The sequence below is a fragment of the Dreissena polymorpha genome, chromosome 8 (assembly GCF_020536995.1).
Source record: "Dreissena polymorpha isolate Duluth1 chromosome 8, UMN_Dpol_1.0, whole genome shotgun sequence".
NCBI classification, from domain to species: domain Eukaryota; kingdom Metazoa; phylum Mollusca; class Bivalvia; order Myida; family Dreissenidae; genus Dreissena; species Dreissena polymorpha.
This window is the reverse complement of record NC_068362.1, coordinates 43,080,954-43,103,063: the sequence shown is the minus strand read 5'-3', so window position 1 is coordinate 43,103,063 and position 22,110 is coordinate 43,080,954. Positions and strand designations below refer to the sequence as shown.

Sequence of the window (22,110 nt, the reverse complement as noted above, 5' to 3'; positions counted from 1 at the left end):
TTTTGTTTATTTTTTTTAAACATGAAGTACAAAAAACAAGTACCAAATTTTTATTGTTTTGTCCATAGTCTTAAACTTAAAATCCAGATTGAGAAAGAAATAGCCCTCAGTAATGACACATTACAAATCTTTGAACAAAAATAAAATCGGATTAAATTCTCATAATGTTTTGTCCACTTTTATACATTTCACTCTAATGTTAGTTTATCTTTCTAAAATAGTTTTGTTTATTTTTTTTTTCAATCTGACAAGATCATTGTGAATATAAAACAAAACACACAAGTCCAGTATGCTTTCTTCCGACTTTATACAACTCATCATTTTTCATAACTATTCCTCTGTTGTTCTTTTCTATTCTCTCTAAAAATATATATATATTAGCATATCTTGTATAACATGTCTGAACTTTATTGCTTTGTACAATCACTATGTTGTATGATCATATACATGTTTACATTGTATGTATGATATTGAATAAAAAAAAAACAAGTTAAAAAAAAATAAAAAAATAATAATAATTAATATCGGACGAATAATAATGCATTTATAACCATTTATATCGGTTCCAGGTTTTCTTTACGGCATTTGCGTGTGTAAAAAAAACGTTAAATTAGGCCGACTTTGTCCGCGATTTACAGGCCGACTACGACCCTGCCATTAAATATTTTGACATTGTTAGAAACTGTAGAGGATCTTCTTTACAACGGTGCCATTACAATTAATATCGGACGAATAATAATGCATTTATAACCATTTATTTCGGTTCCGGGTTTTCTTTACGGCATTTGTGTGTGTAAAAAAAATGTTAAAACAGGCCGACTTTGTCCGCGATTTACAGGCCGACTACGACCCTGCCATAAAATATTTTGATATGGTTAGAAACTTTAGAGGATCTTCTTTACAACGGTACCATTATAATTAATATCGGACGAATAATAATGCATTTATAACCATTTATATCGGTTCCGGGTTTTACCTTAAAGATTTCCGGGTTTTCCGGATATTTCCGGGTTTTATACCTCCCCTGAAAGGAGCAGTTTTTATCAATTCGTGCCCCCCACATTTCGTTCCAATATCATTGAGGTAATTTTCTTTTTATATAAGTTGCTCAATAACAGCGTAATTGCAACGCCCTTGCAAATAAAAGTGAAATGCTTAGAAAACATTTAAAAAAAACAATATAATTTGCCGTATAAGTACTGAAATGTACACAATAATTGTCACGTCTTCTCCTTTTACAACCCTATTTTTTTTACTGCTACCATAGGCATAGAAATAATCTTCTAATGTCTAGGACTTCTATCACTATCGTACTTTCAAACGTAGGTATTAAGAGTGGAACTATAACTTGTGAAATGTTCTTCAAATCATTATGGAAAATTTAGCTCGACGTGTTACTTTTTTCTATACATAATATCACTATAGAAGCATACACTCAGAGTAAAAAACTACATTCTTAACATTAATGCTCCATAACCACGTTCTATGCGCTTTACGTCGATATATGGCTTTTTAAAATAAATTAGGAGAAAACAATTTATACCACGACCCCACCTGACCCTTTGTTATGCCTACTCTAAAATTGTTTGTGTTATTTCAGTTTAAGTTTTCGAACAAGAGGGCGACTTTCGATCATATTTACTAAGCGTTCACAAATATAGAGAGAAATATGGAAAACATATTTTTACGATTTCTGTTTTTTTTTACATATTTTATTTAATCGGGAAATACCTTGCGTATGCTATTCTTATTGTCGATTACTCAAAGATCTTGCATACGCAGGACACCATCATACAACAATCTATTGTTGCCATAATTGGAGTAGAAAGCGTTGCACCATCGTTATGTGGACTTTGGCCCCGTGCATCCGTCGTGAGCTGTGGTTTATTTTTCGTATTGTTCTTGTCGTATGAGACAAACCAGCCAATGCTTTAGCGCGTCTCCCGTCCTTGGTTTTCCTATCTGATTGACCTATTGGCCTCGAGCAGAGGTGGGTGATACAAGTCTGACCACTACTCTCCAACTTGTCAAGCTTGGGAAGCTTGGGAAGCCTACTTAGAAGTTTAGACTCCCGCTGGTATAGCTCTAGAGGCACTCAAATCACCACACCACAATAAGGAATCAGCCATGCGTATAGACTCGCGTATAATAAAACCAGTTTACAAAATAAAGCTAGGAAAACCTGCGAACACGATATTTGGGGGGATATTAGTGGAACTTTCACTTAACTGATTTTATTTGATTAATCGGTCTTACTGCGCAATATGAAGAAACACCGATGTCTTAGATCAACGCAATGAACGTTGAACGGAGTAGTGGTTATGCTTTATAGTCAGAAAACTTAGACAAACGTCTACAAAAAGGCTGCAACCGCATAAGCTAGCTAGCTAAAGGCACGTCAGTTTACCCAATCGACGGAGTGCGTTACGGTTTACGTTTAGTCTCAAGCGATCAACGAACCATTTCTGTGCGGCTCCACGGAAACTCTCGAGGGTATGCTTCCCGTCGGTGTAGTGTTGCACTCTATTGCATTGTAGTTACCAAGACGTCACCAGTTAGAGAACCTTGGGTTTAAGTACAAAGTATATCCCGCGACATGGAGCGCTCTGGGTGCTCTACTAAAACGGCTGTTCGGTTAGCGCAGTGGTGTGCACAACAGCATCTCACATGAGCGACCCTTAGTCAATACCCGCTTCTGACGCATGTGTTGGTTGCAATGTGTTGAATCTTGTTGTTGTTTTAGTTGAGGAGCCAGCATATTGTACACACATGGTATTTGTTTGGTTTCGTTTATTTCCGTGAATATTTTTACAAACAACTTTGATTACCATTATATTTTTTCAAATAATATATAATCTAAATACACTTGAAATATAATTGTTATTTTATGATTTTGATATAGATGATTATAATATTTCTTTCTTATATATAGATACTACTTCTCAGACATCGGTTTTACAAACGACACTATTTAAAACGGTCCCAAGCTTTGTCCATTCAGAGCAGTTAATTCATTTGCAGTGACGATAGTGTAATCATAGAATTCAAGAATTCCTTTGTGGTATTTAACTAACTATTATATTTTGCTTATTAAAAAAACTGTTCACAGTACTCGGTATGGATTGTAGTAATATTTTCATTTAATGATCTAGATGGTATGATTGGACATATTATGCAGTTTTGTGGTATGTTAAATAGCAGTTTACGCGATAATATAATTTATTTACTAACAATTTGCTCATTGTTTTAATGCCGCTTGAAATACGTCGTATAACTGATGCCTTCGTTTCATTTGAACGTAATTAATATGTATGTCGTCATTGCGTTAAATCGCATCGAACTATATGGCTTGGAATACCCTAATTTATGAAAATGTTTTTCCGTCAATAATGGACACAGTTTGTTCTTAAGAAAGCAGATTAACAGCAATGTGAAATATTATATAAATTAAACTTAGTGACGAAATCGCTCTTAATATTGATCTAGTTAATCCTATTTAATATAAATAAGCATTGAATGTATTATATTATTCTAGCTCATATGATCCATGCATCTTCCAATTCCTAGACTGTTGATGACTTTTCTAGCAACATCCGCTTAAACATAGTTTTCGCTCTTCAAAATACATGTACATACTTGTATCAGCATAAATGTTACAAGAAAATTGTAAACATTTTAGACTGGTATTTGCATTTGTTAATTCCTCTTTTGGGCGTCTACATTTCAACGGACCGGAAACTTGTTGTTAAATAAGAATTTAAAAATTAAAATATAAATTAAAAAAAATAATTTGAAGTAATTTAATATGACGGAGAAGTGTTATATGATTTGTATATCAGCACCGATCATAAAATTGTTATTGAGGTGCTCTACTGAAAACATTAACATCAAATAATACACTTTACATCCATGTAAAACTTCAATATTTTGCATGTATTTGCTTTTCAGTGAACATCGTACTAACCAGGATCTCATGCGAATTCGAAATTAGAGATTTTGTTACACTGCTTCTTTCACGTTTCACAATGCCCTGTGCTAATATCAACAAGAAAGGCAACCCAATCATACTTTTGGTAAAAATGCACTGTGATTACAACCCTTGCTATATTAAATATACTTTCGTACATTTGCAATTTTCAAGATGAAAACATACAATTTTTCATCGCTGCTTGTTTGGTCATTTATTAATCAAAACTAAATGTTTTTGCCTTAGCAATGCAACAATATTAAAGTCATGAAGAACAACATGAAGTCTGCAAAAACGTGTCAATATTACTAATAATTTAAATTAAATAATGTGAAATGACACAATACGTTTTAAACTCGTCGATACAAATATCTTCACAATACAGAATGTCTAATGACCATGCATAATTGTTCGATTTTCTATGACACTTCGACCATGTGTTGTTGGCGAAGTCTGAAATAGTCTCATTGTTGTGCCATGCCATATCTGAAAAAAAGTGCTTAGATAGCACAAATACCATCCTCCTACGTATCGCCAACATCAGCATCCCCACGTATCACCGACATCATCATCCGCACGTGATCACCACCATCATCAGCATAAACATAATTGATGTCATCATCATAGCCCTCATCGTCGTTTCTGTCCTTATTATCATCATACATGTACATCATGTTGTATATCATCATCATGTTCCCGAGATTATAATAATCCGTTTGTGTCGGTACCGAGTAGAGCTAGTCGGTGTAGAGCTCATATTGATGTCTTCATTCGGTCATCTGACTTGCTCATGATGAAAAGATTGGTTGTGGTCCATAAAGAGAATTTCTGCAGATGAAACCTAAAGTACAGATGTCATGGTGTTTTTTTATTCGTTGATATTGGGGTCTTCATGTAAATCAGGATAGAAACATATCAATATTAACATGATACATACGTAAGTGTAAAGCATGTAAACTACGTTATGAAACATAGGCGATGCAATACATGTCATGCAAACATTTCACGGCTAGTTTAGTTAGTTGAGGATAAATTGTGAAATAACGAATGCGTTACAACTTTCACATTAAAACATCTTAACTTTCCTATTACTTAAACTTTTTCTTTACTTGTATTTTTGATTTCATATATACAAACTGGTTTTGCGATTGGCAAAGTCGGTGGTTTTCAAAGCCGCAAGTAGTGTGTCGTTTGCTTGGTCATGCATTCACTCCAATCAACAGAAAAATAACCGTGTCTGGCACATTGCTTGTATAACATTTCGTCAATGTTGGTTCGATCAGTGTAATTCATAAAATTTCCCCTGCATATGCGTCAGCGCCCTTTCGTCTGTACGAAATGCCAAACAACGGAACAAACAGCTCACACTACAAACATGTGACGAACACAATGTTATTTTGCCTATATTGTACATACATGTACAATTTTAGCGAATAACTTAAAATTTCAGTGGTGTAGTTGATCGGAGATCGTTCTTATTACTTTCCTAACAATACGTCTCTTCACAGAAGTGTTCCAATAACGTGGGGATTTCTTCACAGTTTACTAAACGGGTTTAAGTAAAAAATAATCATCATCTGTCGTCTATTATAATGTGCTATCGTTTAATCTGTATATGTTGTATTTCATCCGTTTTTTTTTCTCTTTCGTCTTGACCATAACCTTAAACTACCGCACTGGTTAAATATATAAATAAAACTATTTATACAAATTTTTTATATCTTTAAAGTATCTTTACGCTAATATTATTAACTAACAAACAATGGATATTGCTCTTGACATGTTTCCTCATTTGAAGAGCGAGCTAAAGTGTCATTGTTTTATAATTATTAATAATTAAATGCCACGACGTTTTGAAAACGTGTTAAAAACTTTTGCGACATCAAGTGGTTTAGTTGATATGGTGTCTGCCTAGGGGTCAAGATGTTTTGAGTTCAACCCCTACCAATTTACATGTTTTGCGGTGAGATAAAATTTCTCAAAAAGACGACTAGTTCTGGTTATTCTTGAACTTGAATGCGTCTCAATACACGCACGCTTTTGACGCAGTCAATCTTTAATAAGTATATTTATACTTTATTCTGCATGGCCTAGGCTTGAGAATTCCCAGTTATAAACACTCCCTTTTCCCGATGTGAGATAAGAGTAGAAAAAGCTCTAATTGTATAAAACATAATTCTATTGTCAAATTAATACAGAACGTATTTTATCCACAACATATTTTCGAGCCTTAGCTAATATATGCGAAACTAATAATTATTTATTTAATTTTCATTTATCAGGATTCTGAGATGTCGCAGTGGTGTCATCCATACGATATTGATGTCGTGAGTTCGATCCATACGAAATTAAGCACTTGAAGGGTCTTTGTCAACACTTAGTTATTGTTTCACACAGAAAAGAAACCTCTTTCTTTTGGCTCAATCTATTGGTAGTCAGTACGTTTACTCTTAAACTTACGGTTAATACTTGAGACGCTAGAAAGGACGTCATACTTTGGAAGTAAGAAGAGATATAAAAGCTTGAAAAATTTATGTGGCACTTCAATAACGAAAAAAGTGTGTTCCAAATTTACCGGTATCCAGTAGCAATTGGCCTCGTTTCAGCAGCAATCGATTTTAAAGAAGTACGCCGGCGAAGCGAGATACAGTCTGCACGAGATCCACTAGAACGGTCATAGTGGCGACCAAAAATCTCAAAACGGACAAAAATGTCGATAGGAGACGGATCAAGGTTGTATTTTTAGTCAGCTTCATTCATGCATTTAGGTTTAAATAACAGATAAATCAACAAGAACAGCATGTATCTTTATTTGCTAACTGTTAAACACACATATCTTTAAACACCGATATGCGGTCATACAATTTGTGAATGTCTGTGAAATAGAATCAGCTATATCAATTAGATCAAATATCGCGGATGATTGTTTTCCCTGCGCAGTTTTTAACTGCATAAAACCCATATCGAAGAGTCCTAAATAAAATGGTGAAGTTGATGGAATAATTGTAATCTAATCAATACCAAACGTTATCGTTCATTGTTAACACATTAAGACTGTATTATGTCCTCGCCATGTTATTGGATAAGACAAATATCTTTTTTCAATAGATATATGGTCAAGCAATATTTAAAGTTTCGCCTTAACACGAAAGCGTTCAAATGACGATTTCCTAACAGGCTGCCCCGCGCATTGATAGTGATTTCGTGCGTGATGCAATGCAATGTATTTAAAGAGAGATCATGATGGTATTGCTGAAATCACGGCTTATGTAAAACTCAATTCGTTACAGGAACTTATTCACAGAGCAGTGAGTGTTTTACGTGTTAGTCAATTCGCTCAATTGCTGACTTTTAAACACATGACTGTAGAGCTACGTTTAAACGACACGAATATAATTTAAGAACAAAAAGACAGAATAAGATTGACCGTGGCGGGAACGAGAACATAATCAGTCACACTTATTACTCGTTACTATGGTTTCAAGTTTGTAAGGCTTTATAATTTTATCAATATTTATTGATTTATATTCATTAACGATGTTGTCGATGAGGCCTACCGACATTTGCCAGTTTGCTAAAAATAACACCGTATGACATCAATTTTCTACCTAGAAGTATCGTTGTTTGATGTACAATTAACAAGACGCAATTAGATTTTTAAAGACCTGCGTTTTGCAAAAATGGGTCTTATGCACTATGCTGCATGCGTTGCTCCAGTGCAGCCTGTGCATAAGCACAGTCTTGTCAGGACATGCATACTGAATAGGCTACTCCAGAGAAACCACGAAACCTTGTGTGTGTTTTTTATAGCGGAAAGCGTAGCCCATGACCAGACTGCACAAGTACACATGCTTGACTTGAGCTACGTTGGCTGCTTATGCCATACGACCAAATTTCGTATGAAGCTGATGTAACAGTGTTATTTGAATGTATGGAAATAAAACGGTGTCTTAATCCAACATAAACATGTTTTGATTACAAAGGAATATATTTATAATTAACCATGTGAGGACACATATGATGTGATCTCCTGCAGTAAAATCTCTATCTACGAACACTGTTTTCTGATGTCATATACCTGCACTTCAAACATTTCATGCGGTGGATATGCGACTTTAAAGTGAATAGAAAACACATAAACCTTTGTTTTTAAATAATAACACACACACACACACGTCAATTTTCTACCTGTATTTCAAGGTTAGGATATACGCCGAATTTCTTTTTAAATGATATGTCTTGTTTATCGATATAGTCTGAATGTACTTTTAAGTTTTGTTATAGACGTTTATTAAGCTTAAATTCCTATGCAAACAACTACGTCATCCAATAAATGGTGTTGGTTGTTTCAGAGAAAAGAAATTGCAAAACTAAAATATTCACTATACTGTAACTTCTACGGACAAAACACTGGTTATAAAAATAGTGAACCAAAACAAACATGAGTAGTGGAAAGTGCTGTGTTTTTATCACAACAACCACAATGCGACAATTTGCACAATATTTAATTTAATAAGCCGGACAATATAAACACATCTCAATAAATTAAACAGACACCCGGTTACAGTTTAGAGAAACATTTACACTTTAACTATAAACATACCATTAACAATAATGTTACATATTGAATATATTTACAAAAGCAATTAAAATTCATTGGGGGCAGTTTCAATAGAGTTTATACAACCAATATCTACTAATAAAAAATGTTAACTTAAAGTAGATGAACAAATCAAGACGTGATTTAAACATTTCATCTTACAGTATCATATAGTCCAATACTAATATGCTTGTATGATAACATTTTTTGGGCTAAACATGCATACCAATTATTGCACATTTTGTATTTTGTTTTCTATGTATCAATTTGATATATCTAAAAATGAAACACAATGTACACAATTAAAGCTATCTTCAGTTGTTCAACAACAGAACAAACATGTTTTATGCATTCAATACAAATTCAAGATAAACAACCACACTGTTATGTAAATCTGGATTTAAGACATACGTGTATGCTGCAGTTTTAAATTGGAAGATTTACAGAAACTGGCCCCAGTGAATTCACTCCACTGACAGCTTATGTTGAACGGTCAACGTTACACAAACTGGAATAAGACTAGTACAATTACACAATTCTTTATCAGCAATACATCAAAACTATTCAAGTACTTTGCATACAAGTATACCATTATTATTGAAATATACACATTTCGTATAGAGGTATTTTTTGCAGAATATTCACTTATAATCATCAAAATTACAAAACTCAAAGCACTGAGTAGTCATGCAAATTTAAGGAATTTTAATAAATGTCATTACTGATGCATTTTGTTATTACACATTGTGTTTGTGTAACAATAAGTACCACATTTTACCTTAACTATTACTTCATGAAACAAGCAAATAATTTGCAAATTGTTTATTCCACAAAATCCTTTTAGACTTTCACTTATTGCAGAGTATATAGTGCGAAATAATTTGAAATTCTGTTTGTATTTACTCGTTATATCAAGTTGTAAACACAATTATTATCTAACAAAAAAGACATCTTAATTTGTATTGTTTAAGCAAATAATATTGCTCTGTTATATTACCCATAGAGGCAATTGCTATGCCTGACAATTGTAAACATATGACATCACTCTCCCTTATTTTGTAATTGACTCATTTCTAATTTCAAGGTACTATCGTTGTATTTAGTAAAAATTAAAGAAGAAATAAATTCATTTTAATAGTTGCTCAAATTTATTCGATGAAAAGCATAGCATATAACAAGGTGTTTCTATTGCCGTAAATATCCTTTTCTCTTCAGAATATTTAATGCTGCATTATTAAACAGTTTTTATACATATATGTGCATTTACACAAGCAATGTTGTTTTATAACAATGGTGTGTACAAATAAATGTAAACAGTGAGTTTATCTTAAACAATGGCAACACTAAATGTATGATTTACATCGAAAATACAATCGCTTTGCAGTTGCTCTATGTATAAATGGCAAAATATTCCTATAAACAATTATCAAGAAATCTGGGTTAAATTACTCACTGATTTAAGAAGGTACAATCTGGTTGTGTAAATCTACATATGCATATAAAAAGCATTATAAACTTTAACATTCAAAATCGAATGTTAACACTTATGAGCATGTAAGTCTATGATCTTACTACACAAATTAACAAACATAAAATGTGCCATTTTTCATGAAACTCATCTTTTTTTAAATATTGTTTTTAATTCTGAGTTTTATTAAAAGCTTTCCAAATAAAACAACAGTCATGCTTTAATAATTTAGCAAACCATAGCAATTGAAATCAACAAAGTACTGGTGCTAAACAAAGAATCAATAATTTAAGTAGATTAAACACTTTTTCCCAGAAATAATTTATATTCCCTTGAAATAGTATGCTACTTAACAAGATTTTGGATCAAATACCGACCCGAATGAGCAAATTGACAAGTATTGTGTTCAGAAAGATTGATATACAGAAAAGCTGAAGTGTCATAACTCTCAACCTCTTTGGAGAATTATTTTAATGAGCACATCTATATTACTGGTAAAACAGAAAACTGAAACATGGACAATACGCCAATATATTTTCAATTGTGTCCAAGTTACCATAAACTTTTAAACAGCTTTGACAATCTTAGAATAACTTTGTTATGATTGTATTTCCCTTAAATTTACCATATCCGGATCAAAATCTGAAGTGAAAGGTTCATAATACAAACACAGACATTGGATATACCTGCAATATGTGTGCTTCAAATAATACATTTTGTAACATACTATATTTAACTAAAACGTCCAACATAACATGACTGACAGCATCATAATTCCCATAAAAACATGAACTATTGTTTTTCATTAAATACAACTTGGTTGGTCACAAGAAAATATAAAGTTAACTATTGTGTCTCTTTGAATACAACTTTGCTGGTCACATAACAAATGTGGCTGTTGATATGACTTTTTGGCATTTGAATTATGAATTGTAATTCTGACATTTCGACTTGAACAAGGTCATTTATTTTCCACCAGTCAAACAATTATAAGATGAAACCTGTCAGAGTACGTGCTCAACATACCACAAGGTATGTAGAGACTAGAACACCATAAACAGTATTTATCTCTGAGCTTCTTTTGTTTGACTGGGGTCAATATGGTAATAACTGCTGCAACAGGATGTGTTTCTGATTGGATGGTTTGATTTCGTCATTGGCGTCTAAAAAACAAGAAAAATGCATACGAGTAAATTTCGGTTTTTCATATTATTTTTGATACCAATTACAAAAAGAACATGAACCGCACTGTCATAGAGTGTTACAACTTCTCTGATTTGAATCCACAGAGGAAATAATGGTCCTGAAACTATTGATGAAATAAGCATCGATAATACATATTAAAGGTGAAATATAACCTCTTTATCTACTAATACGTTGGGATTGGATTTAATAAAGATTCGTTTTTGGCATTGGAAAAGTAGTACCTAATAATTGATGAAAATAGGCAAGGGTCGACTAGCTGATGGCCCCTAAAACATTCATTGGGCAAGAGTTTTTCTGAGAAAACTCATATCTCTTTGGTGAAGTAGGAAAATGTTGGTGACCATGGTCACGGATGCACCCACATTTTTCTTGTGTCACAAAATTCGACTGACGTCAAACAAAAATGAACCAAAATACACAACAAGGCAAGTTCATATGATGGTACATATGTTTGGTTTCATCACACAAGAAGCAATAATTTTCGAGGTTACAGTAGACAAAAAATACGAGAGTTGCAGCGAACGACATATGGACGGACAAGGGTAAATTTATATTTACCCACCTAACGCTTAAATTGGGACCATGCAAAAAGCCTGCGCATGACTCGTTAACTCACCAAAGGTTCCCTGTGTACACAGACTGAGGGTCCTGCACCATAGAGATGATATAATCTGAAGACGATGACTGCAGCGGGTTCATGTGCTGTGTCTGCAAATGCTTCTGGAGCAGACTCTGCATATTGCAATCAGGGTTTTCTGGAAATAAAGTCAGTCATGTGTCAAACGAGACACATTTTTGAAGACAATTCTGGCTTGATTTTGACATTCTTCAAGACTCCCAGGAATGGTTCAACTTTTTCAACCGGTCACACTTGTGAGTCCCTTAATAAGTCATACACGTAAAATAATCAGGCTTATCTAAAGCCTTTTGTCCACGATGTTCTAGAGTTGGAAGCCTCTTAAAACTTAACATACAGTCAATGCAATCAAGACTAAATTTTAAAAATTAGTTTTTTATTGATAGGTTATGACCAAATTGTCTTTGCAAAGTATTTATATAAAACAATTTACAAGTGGCACAGGCACAGGTTGAATATACTTTTTTTCTGACAAAACTGGTATACATAGTTGATGATTCACGAAATGCAACACAATTTGAGAAAGTTGATTGACATAACTTTGGGACAATCAAACAGAGGGGATAATTACTTGATAATCAAGATGGTTGCGTCCGGGCTGAGTAATAAGCGTTAATTTTGTATTAATACTCCCTCTATATCTCTACTCGCTACAAAATGTTTTAGCGGGGACACAATATTACAGATCCTGCTAAACAAATTTGTAGAGAGTAAAGTCGAGATATATGTGTATATCAATACGAAACAAACGATCATCACTTTCTTACGGCATTTCAAAATTAATACAAGTAATAATTAGTATAAAACAGCGAACCATACCAGTCTCGTGATGGACGTCGCCTTCTTGACTTGCACGTTATAACCCCCTCTGATCACTTCTTCTGTGCCATTGATGCCATATTGTGCAGTCATGTTGTTAACTGCAAATGGTTGAGAAATGTCAACGATAATGTTAAAAGATACATTCCTGTTCTGTAATTAATCTGTTTGCAGTAAAAACATATTGAGTAATCTTTATAAAGACAAAGTCTTTCTTTCTGCATACATTTTGTTCACTGAGAAATATTGAGCAATATTTAAAGGAAAATGTTCAACGATGTTCTTGTAAATGCCCGTTTTGTAGTCATTTTGTTTATTGTTAATTTTACACATTTAAAGGGGAAAGTATGTAGATTTTCGTATGATTCCCTGTATTGCAGTCATTTCGTTTAAATATACATTTGGAACAATATTAAATAACTTGGTCATCGAGTTGGTCAACAAGTCCCTTTATGATCTTAAATTTTCTTACTACCATGACCATATATGCTGATTTAAGCCTTTAAACCTTATGTGACCTTAAACCTGACTCCCACGTGAGTACAATAACCAGGTCAAGTTGGTAGCAGAAAAATCATCGCTAGGCACCAAGTGCTTTTGGGTGATCCTCGACCTGTTTAGGAGTAGAGAAATCATAGGGAAAATAAATCAAAGCGAAGTCTAAAACATCAATATGTTTAGACATATTTTGAAACACATATTGTTCAGATATATTTTGAAACTAAGTTAATAAGTTCTTCATACATTTTTTGAATAAAAATATAAAGAAATTTATGTTTTGATTTTTGGCATTAATAATTCTATTAGTTATCATTTATATGCATTTGTGGTGTTGATGTATTGTGCTAAAAAACATTTCCATCTTACACGGAAATCAACAAATATTTTCAATAACTACATAAGTATTTTTTTAAACAATCCGTATTGAGCAAAAGACTGCGGCCCTTAGTACTCTTAAATGTTGAAGACACCTTTCTTGACTGCTGTTATTGCTGCTTTGCTGACGTGGCTTGGTCATTAGACTACTGTTAGACACTGAACACGAACCGCTGAAAGAAAATATATTCTGGTAAATGTGTCATAATAAAACATACTAATTCACAATGGTTCCTGCATTGGCAATTTTTTATCTCAAGTGATTCTAGTGACTCTATGCTTCCTTTGTTTTAAACAAAGCTATTTACACAGTTCTGTGGTCAAAATGTTAGTTAATAACTCTGAATACAATATAAGTTACACAGCCTCTGAATTCCCATGTATGGTGAGATACAGAGTCAGTACATTAATATTGTGCAAGAGAGTGACTTGTCCAATGATAACTTAGAGCTTTGTCACAAAATGATTACCATACCTCAACCCGCACTTCATGGGGTTCACACAGTTGAAGATATAATAAAAACCCTTGAGAAAGGTAGATTTGGTTTGATACAAATATGTTTACATTTTATGCAGACAAAAAGCCCCTCTGACTGACCAACTTACAGACATTGACTCCAATAAACTATCTCCAAAACTTGGTGTGTGGGATTTAATTATCATTAGTTCTTATCCCCACCTTTCAGGTCATGTTGATCTACTGTTGCTGTGAGATTGAGAAGTTCAGGGTGCTTCATAAACCTGTCCCCCATGGCTGAGGTTGCTGCTGGAGCCCAGATTGGCACCGATTAGATATTTGGCTAGGAAATCCATTCTCTGAAGGGTCACATATGGCGCAGTTGCACTGTTCATTAGCTCGGCAAGGTTTTCAGAGAAAGGTGCCTTGTTCATTGACATGTTGTCCTGTGAAATAAAATATCAGCAAATGTAACTTCAGTTGCATCAGCAGGAGATCATTCTATTTGTCACATCTACACAGTTTTCAGACAGTTCATACACCGAATAAACAAGAATGCCAACAATACACCTGCTAAGAAGACTGGGTTATATTGATCGTGAGTGAAATGGCAGACATGTTTAATTTGGTCAATTTTTCTTCATTAAACAAAAACATATGTTGGAGGTGCTACATGAGATCTGGTTGGCTATAAATTTGGTCTAGATATTATGATCAAAAACATTATCAACATATTTTATGATGATCAGATGTTTTGAAATAGAGAGCAGACGCAATAGTGTGTGCAAACCTATCGACAGCGCACTTACAGCTGCCATAGTCTTAAGTTGGGCGCAAAACAATAATGTGCTATTGCAATAAGGATATGGAACAATAACAAGGCATAAACATTAATCAGTCAATTGGTAGATATAGTGGGCTCATCAAGTTATGAAAAGGTCACATGGACAGCATATCAATGTTATATTTATAACAATTCACAAAATTGCGCCTCAACTGTGAAAATGGTTAAATGTATGTGTTTAAAGTATCGTCTCAAATAGGCCTGTTAATTCCTTGCAGGCTAATCGCTGACGACACTCCGCCTAAACTAGATTTTTTCCAAGAAGAGACGTTCTTTATACAAACATAAGAGCTGTGATTGTGAAACACAACGCCCCTTACTGTGCTTTGAAGCCGCACAGCAGCTATTTTAGAAACAAAGTTATATTCGATCCGGAGGAATAAAACACCATTTTAGCAGAAAGTGTCTTCCCAGATAAGCCTGCACGGACAACACTTAAGGCACATGCCTTATCTCACAGCTAGGCTCAACTGTAATTACCCAGTAAAAGAATAAAAAAAACATTCAGCACAGGTGAGTCTCGATAATGAGTATGCTCAAGTCTCATACATTTAAAAGCGCTCGTCAATGGGACTGTTTATTATTGAATTGTGAGCGTTGTTGCTTCTGCTGCTGCCGCTGCATTTCATATTGAGGTGTGTGCATGTTCTGCTATTTAAACTTCGTTGTTGTCTCTGGTTGAAGACTTGCCCTTTTGACATAGTTTATGACCTCAATTAAGCGAGTTTCGAAAATGGCATTGATTATAAGATGATATTGTCAAGATAAACATTATGCCCCAGTTTAAACATGACTGAGTCATAAATGTGGCTTCAAGAGTGGTCTGAGATTTAATTTAAAGACCTAGTTTATGGAAAGATGTGACCCAATTTCAAAATTGGTCTAGACAAAATACAAAAGATGAAGTTTTATCAAGATTGAGTCGTCAATGCAACCTGTAGAGTGGTAACATGATATTTAGAACATTTTACCTAGTTACCCAGTTTTTGAACGCACATGATGTGATTTCAATATGCAGCATTCAAGATCAACATTCTGACCAAGTTTGATCGATTTTGAGTGAGAAGAAAGATTGTATCTGGTGACCTAGTTTTTTGGTACATGTGACATAGATTCAAACTCAGACTTGAAAATTGAAAGATAAGCAGTTTGACCAAGTTTCATCAAATTGAGTCATAAATGTGTCCTCTGGAGTGGTAAGAAGGCTTTTCTAACTGGTGACCTAAATTCCAAATTGGCTTAGACATTGTCAAGATAAGCATGCTTACTAAGTTTTTATCGATATTGAGTCATACATGTTGCCCCTATAGTGGCATGGGGTTTTGAAAGATTTGATCTGGTGACATGGTTTCCTAGCTTTTGGCCAAGTTTCATGAGGATCGCATCAACAAATAAGGCATCTAGAGTGTTAACGAGCCAAAAGTTGACCACACGCACACAGCACATTGATTGACATAGGGTTATCACAATTTCTTACCAGAGCATTTTCTGCTCAAGTAAATATGTACCACATATCACTAACAATTCTTCTGGGGGCTATAGCCATAAGGCACATTCCTGATGTAGTCAATACAACGCTTCTTATACTACTACTATCATTTGCATATAAGTACAATTACAATCACAGTATTGGTGATTAAAATTGCTATCCAGATCTCCGCAAATATAACACCCATCTAACACAAAGGCACAAACAACATTGACCCCTTTGATATAGAAATGGCAGTTTCATTACGATCATTACATTTGATATAGAACGTGATTTTGGTAAAGAGTTAAAAAGTCAGTTTGGTTGGTACCTAGAGATAATTTGCATGCTATTGACGTTTTTGAAATAAAGCTCTGGATGTTCAATATAACCCATAATTTTAGGGTTGAGCGTGAAGCTGTCTATATTATTAACATTTGTATCGAAGATGCACTAGTTTCACTTTTAACCCTTAAATTAATAAGATATTCGTGTCAATTTATTGAAAAGCAGGAAACCCAGTTTTGTGTGCATTTTGGTTTAACCAATTTGTTAAAGCTTGATTGCATTAAAAGTCTCAGGCTTATAAAAGCCGCATTTAGGGAAAATTTGGCTTAATGCATGTGCACAGGCACAGGCTAATCAGGGAAATTTTTTCGACCAAGACAGGATTTTCATTCAGAAGAGACTACCTTAGCATTTTAAGACAGGACATTGTGTTAGGTACTCACAACTGTGCCACAGTTATCCCTTTTCCAATGATAAGGGAACTTACTTCAGTTTTATTTTTTTTATTTTAATATTTTGGGCTGTTAATGTTCGGTCCCATTCCAAATGTAACAAAATATCCATTTTTCCAAAATGACAGATTGAAATTAACAAGTGAAGGTTTCCAAAACAAAGAAAAATATATGCCATTTTCAGTTCAAGTTAAACCATAGTAAATGTAATATTGAACAAACTTTTATCCTCAATATCAAAGTATTTGTTAGCAAAAACAACCACAACACCTATTTCTCAATTTTACTTAAAACAAGCAAATTTGTTGAATTGATATCCCCCATGAAATAAATTTTGTTTATGGATGGGTGTAGAACAAAAAGAAAAGGTATAAATGAATTGTTGTGCCTTTTGTCAATTATTGTTTTTAACTCATTTGTACCTGTGATGGGTTTGCAGACAATTAAATGCAGATAGCATATTTTTCATGAATCAATTTACTATGGAAAGTTATTACAGAATTCGTTAAATGCATAGTAAAGGAATGACTAAATAATGAATAATTCATCAAATTTGTGACCTTTGACCACAATGTATGACCTTGACCTTAACACCTAGGATTATGGGTGTTGAATGTGAAGCAACCCCGGATGATTGAGAACAATGGCAAGTTTTATGGCTCTGGCTCATCTGTTATTGGAGATAAAGCTCTAAGCTTATATTAAAAAGCATTTTTTTCAAGATACAAAGGGCCATAACTCCATTATTAACAGATGGTGTACAATGCCATTTTGCATGCATCATCATCTTATCCATATATATACGCATACTAAGTTTCAATGAAATGCACCAAAGCACTTCCAAGATTTGGCTCCGGACATAAAAATGCCCGTCGGACAGAATGACGGACGGGCTCACGAATGATACATTGTGTGTCTAATAATTTGTGGGACTATCAAAATCGTATTGTGGGTCTTTTCATTTTTGTTTCTAACGAATGATACATTGTGTGTTTTTCAGACTTCTGTGTCTATATCACTGCGTGTCTTTTCACCCAAATAAATTGTGGGATCATATTATGTCAAATAAAGAGTTACAACTCCACTGAAAAACTATGTATTTAACACAAACACCAACACATGACACATATGTTAGATATGTTCAATAAAAACATATTGTATCAAATAACTGTCACGAATGCATACTTTTATAAATGTAAACTACAGGTAATACAATCAAGTATTTGCAATCTATGCTAGTGCTCTAAAGAAACAATAAAACACTTATTCTTTGAATGTAGAAAAGTTCAAGCATTGTAATCACTTTCCCAAAAAACTTAAGCAAAAGGAATATTGACATAAGTTTCCTTTATCATATCAAAAATATTATAAATGAAATGATCCGCATTGTGCATCAAATTGCGCTTAACCACAACTTACTGGATTCACACATTACTGCCTTTCTGTGTCAGCATGTATGTATGGTGCTCTGTGTTCACAGCCAAGTCATTACTGCCTTTCTGTGTCAGCATGAATGTATTGTGCTATGTGTTCACAGCAAAGTCATTACTGCCTTTCTGTGCCAGCATGGGTGTATCCTGTCCTGTGTTCACAGCCAAGTCATTACTGCCTTTCTGTGTCAGCATGGGTGTATCGTGTTCTGTGTTCACAGCCAAGTCATTACTGCCTTTCTGTGTCAGCATGGATATTTCTTGCTCTGGGTGTTAACAACCAAGTCATTACTGCCTTTCTGTGTCAGCACGGATGTATTGTGCTCTGGGTGTTCACAGCATATTCATTACTGCCTTTCTGTGTCAGCATGGATGTATTGTGCTCTGGGTGTTCACAGCATAGTCATTACTGCCTTTCTGTATCAGCATGGATATATCGTGCTCTGGGTGTTTACAGCATAGTCATGACTGCGTTTCTGTTTCAGCATGGATGTATTGTGCTCTTTGTTCACAGCCAAGTCATAACTGCCTTTCTGTGTCAGCATGGGTGTATCGTGTTCTGTGTTCACAGCCAAGTCATTACTGCCTTTCTTTGTCAGCATGGATGTATTGTGCTCTGGGTGTTCACAACCAAGTCATAACTGCCTTTCTGTGTCAGCATGGATGTATTGTGCTCTGGATGTTCACAGCATAGTCATACTGCCTTTCTGTGTCAGCCTGGATATATCTTGCTCTGGGTGTTCACTGCATAGTTATTACTGCCTTTCTGTGTCAGCATGGATATATCTTGCTCTGACTGTTCCCTGCATAGTCATTACTGCCTTTCTGTGTCAGCATGGATATATCATGCTCTGTGTGTTCACAGCATAGTCATGACTGTCTTTCTGTTTAAGCATGGATGTATTGTGCTCTGTGTTCACAGCCAAGTCATTACTGCCTTTCTGTGTCAGCATGGGTGTATCGTGTTCTGTGTTCACAGCCAAGTCATCACTGCCTTTCTGTGTCAGCATGGATGCATTGTGCTCTGGGTGTTCACAGCATAGTCATTACTGCCTTTCTGTGTCAGCATGGATATATCTTGCTCTAAGCGTTCACAGCATAGTCATTACTTCCTTTCTGTGTCAGCATGTATATATCTTGCTCTGGGTGTTCACAACCAAGTCATAACTGTCTTCCTGTGTCAGCATGGATGTATTGTGCTCTGGGTGTTCACAGCATAGTCATACTGCCTTTCTGTGTCAGCATGAATATATCTTGCTCTGGGTGTTCACAGCATAGTCATTACTGCCTTTCTGTGTCAGCATGGATATATCTTGCTCTGGGTGTTCACAACCAAGTCATTACTTCCTTTCTGTGTCAGCATCGATGCATCGTGCTCTGGGTCTTCACAACCAAGGCATTACTTCCTCTCTGTGTCAGTATGGATGTATTGTGCTCTGGGTGTTCACAACCAAGTCATTACTGCCTTTCTCTGTCAGCACGGATGTATTGTGCTCTGGGTTTTCACAACCAAGTCATTACTGCCTTTCTCTGTCAGCACGGATGTATTGTGCCCTGGGTGTTTACAACCAAGTCATTACTGCCTTTCTATGTCAGCATGGATGTATCAAGCTCTGGGTTTTCACAATCAAGTCATTACCGCCTTTCTTTGTCAGCATGGATGTATTGTGCTCTGGGTATTCACAACCAAGTCATTATTGCCTTTCTTTGTCAGTAACATTGCCAAAAGTCCGTTCTATTATGATATATTGGCCGCTGAGAGGCCGCTCCGTAACCCTGCTGTTGTCCAAACTATCAACAGCAGAAGTATCCCACTAGAAAAGCTTACGCTTTTATTGTTCCTTGATTTTCTACCTTTCAATTTCTGTTTGTCCCATAAAGATTGGAACAAGTTATTGAACTTTTTATTCTTCATGATATTTGTTGTGATGTCCAACAGCAACAACTGACTGTTAGCGTTACCATAACTACTGCTATAACTGTTTGTGTCTGTAACACGTGTCCCTTTCAGGCCCACGCGGAACTCTAGCTTAACAAAACTACCCAGGCTTATTTTTGGAAAACGTGACGTGGGCATTGTTCAGAACAGAATCATGCTCAGAATTTCCTGCAGAACGGAGTTGTTCAACGATGCTGACTTTTTGAGGCAGGCGGTCAAGGGGAGGAGTTAGAAGTCAAGGGAGGGGAAGGGTCGTTCTGGACTGGGGCTTCTGCAGGCGGGACTGGTGCGGTTGCTGGGCCAACTCGATATCAATGCTGGTGCTCTGCTGAAAACAACAACAACACAGTGGGTGATAGGAACTTGTAACAAATTATATTACAATCTATAACAAACTATGCCTCTTGACTGGCTGTGAAGGTTCTCAACAACATGAATTTCTAATCTGGCATTTTATTGGTTCCTTGTCCTTAATAGCATGAACATATATACAATTAAGTCATTTTGTATTAAAACAAGAAAAGTGTTGGCTAATGCTATACACTTCAACACCGTTATTTCAAAGTCGTCGGGACCGTTAAAAAAACTTTGGATTAAGGATAATTCGAAATAAACATTTGACAAACGACTTCTTTGATTCTGTAATAATAAAACATTGCGGAATTCGCATGGTTCGGTAACACACTACTATTAATAATTGTTTTACTGAAAAACGTAAACTAGTCAGATTGCAATAGATTTCTACTTGTAACAAACGAAGGAATAAACGATTCTTGTTCTTCTTTTTATGTTTTCTCCAAGTACAGAACATATTAAATATAATGAATATGCACTAATTATCAGAACATATAAAATATAACGAATAGCACAAATTATCAGACCATATAAAATATAACGAATAGCACAAATTGTCATACATGTAAAAACAGATGAATACATTTTCGGAAATGAATTAACATTTTTATTAATAAGACGCGATGTCTCTCTGAACACTGGCCTTAGCAGCACTAAACTGGACGCGTGTAACATATTTCTCCAATTTGTCAAGGACATTGAAGAACTCATTTTCGCCTGTGTTTTGCTCGTAGAAGGCAGAGTTTATACAAGATGAATTTTATTGGACCTCATTTACTGAGACCTAATGGGACACGTTTATTTGTTACTTAAGAATGCAAAACTACATAAATAGTAATTATCGGCTTTTGACGACATTATAAAATTAACACGCTACGCGAAGAAGACAAAGGTGTGAACTATCAGCTTTTGACGCGCCACGCCCAGACGACAAAGGTGTGAAATTATGCTCAGCGTTTTGCAGCTTTGACTTCGGATTAAAGATTGATGATTAAGTACGAATTATAGTGTTGGGACCGACAGAATCACTTCGAATTAACGATTTTTTCGGTTTAACGAAGTTCTGATTAACAATGAAATTTTACATTAAACAAAGAAGAACCAAAGTCGGGACCGGAAAAATACTTTGAAATAACGGTGACTTCGGATTATCGGTGTTCGAAATAACGGTGTTGAAGTGTACTTAGCTGTAAATTTCTATAATCTTTACTCCATTTCCAGAAATGTATTTTCATAAGCCAATATGCGGATCACTTATGTTAGAAACTGTCGTCTCAGATAAGCATGTGGAATTCACATACCGGT

At 35.0% G+C, this 22,110-nt stretch overlaps 1 protein-coding gene and 1 long non-coding RNA gene across 4 annotated transcripts in view; both read right to left on the bottom strand.

Annotated features, from left to right (window-relative positions):
- Positions 1–8,454: 8,454 nt before the first annotated feature.
- On the bottom strand, positions 8,455–20,574 carry LOC127841706 (uncharacterized). 3 transcript variants are annotated; one of them, XR_008031265.1, is made up of 6 exons: positions 18,502–20,574; positions 14,253–14,476; positions 13,206–13,746; positions 12,698–12,798; positions 11,858–11,996; positions 8,455–11,198 (listed from the first exon to the last, which is right to left on the bottom strand). It is a non-coding gene; the product is annotated as an uncharacterized LOC127841706 (long non-coding RNA). The 3 variants fall into 3 exon arrangements; XR_008031266.1 differs by having other exon boundaries at positions 13,216–13,746; positions 18,502–20,573; XR_008031267.1 differs by lacking the exon at positions 18,502–20,574 and adding an exon at positions 15,424–15,515.
- Positions 20,575–20,599: 25 nt separating this feature from the next.
- LOC127841696 (E3 ubiquitin-protein ligase TRIM56-like) overlaps positions 20,600–22,110 on the bottom strand; it is a 30,542-nt gene continuing 29,031 nt past the window's right edge. Inside the window, exon 5 of the mRNA XM_052370758.1 lies at positions 20,600–20,779. The gene's annotated coding sequence lies outside the window, so the exon portion shown is untranslated. The remainder of the gene's footprint in view (positions 20,780–22,110) is intronic.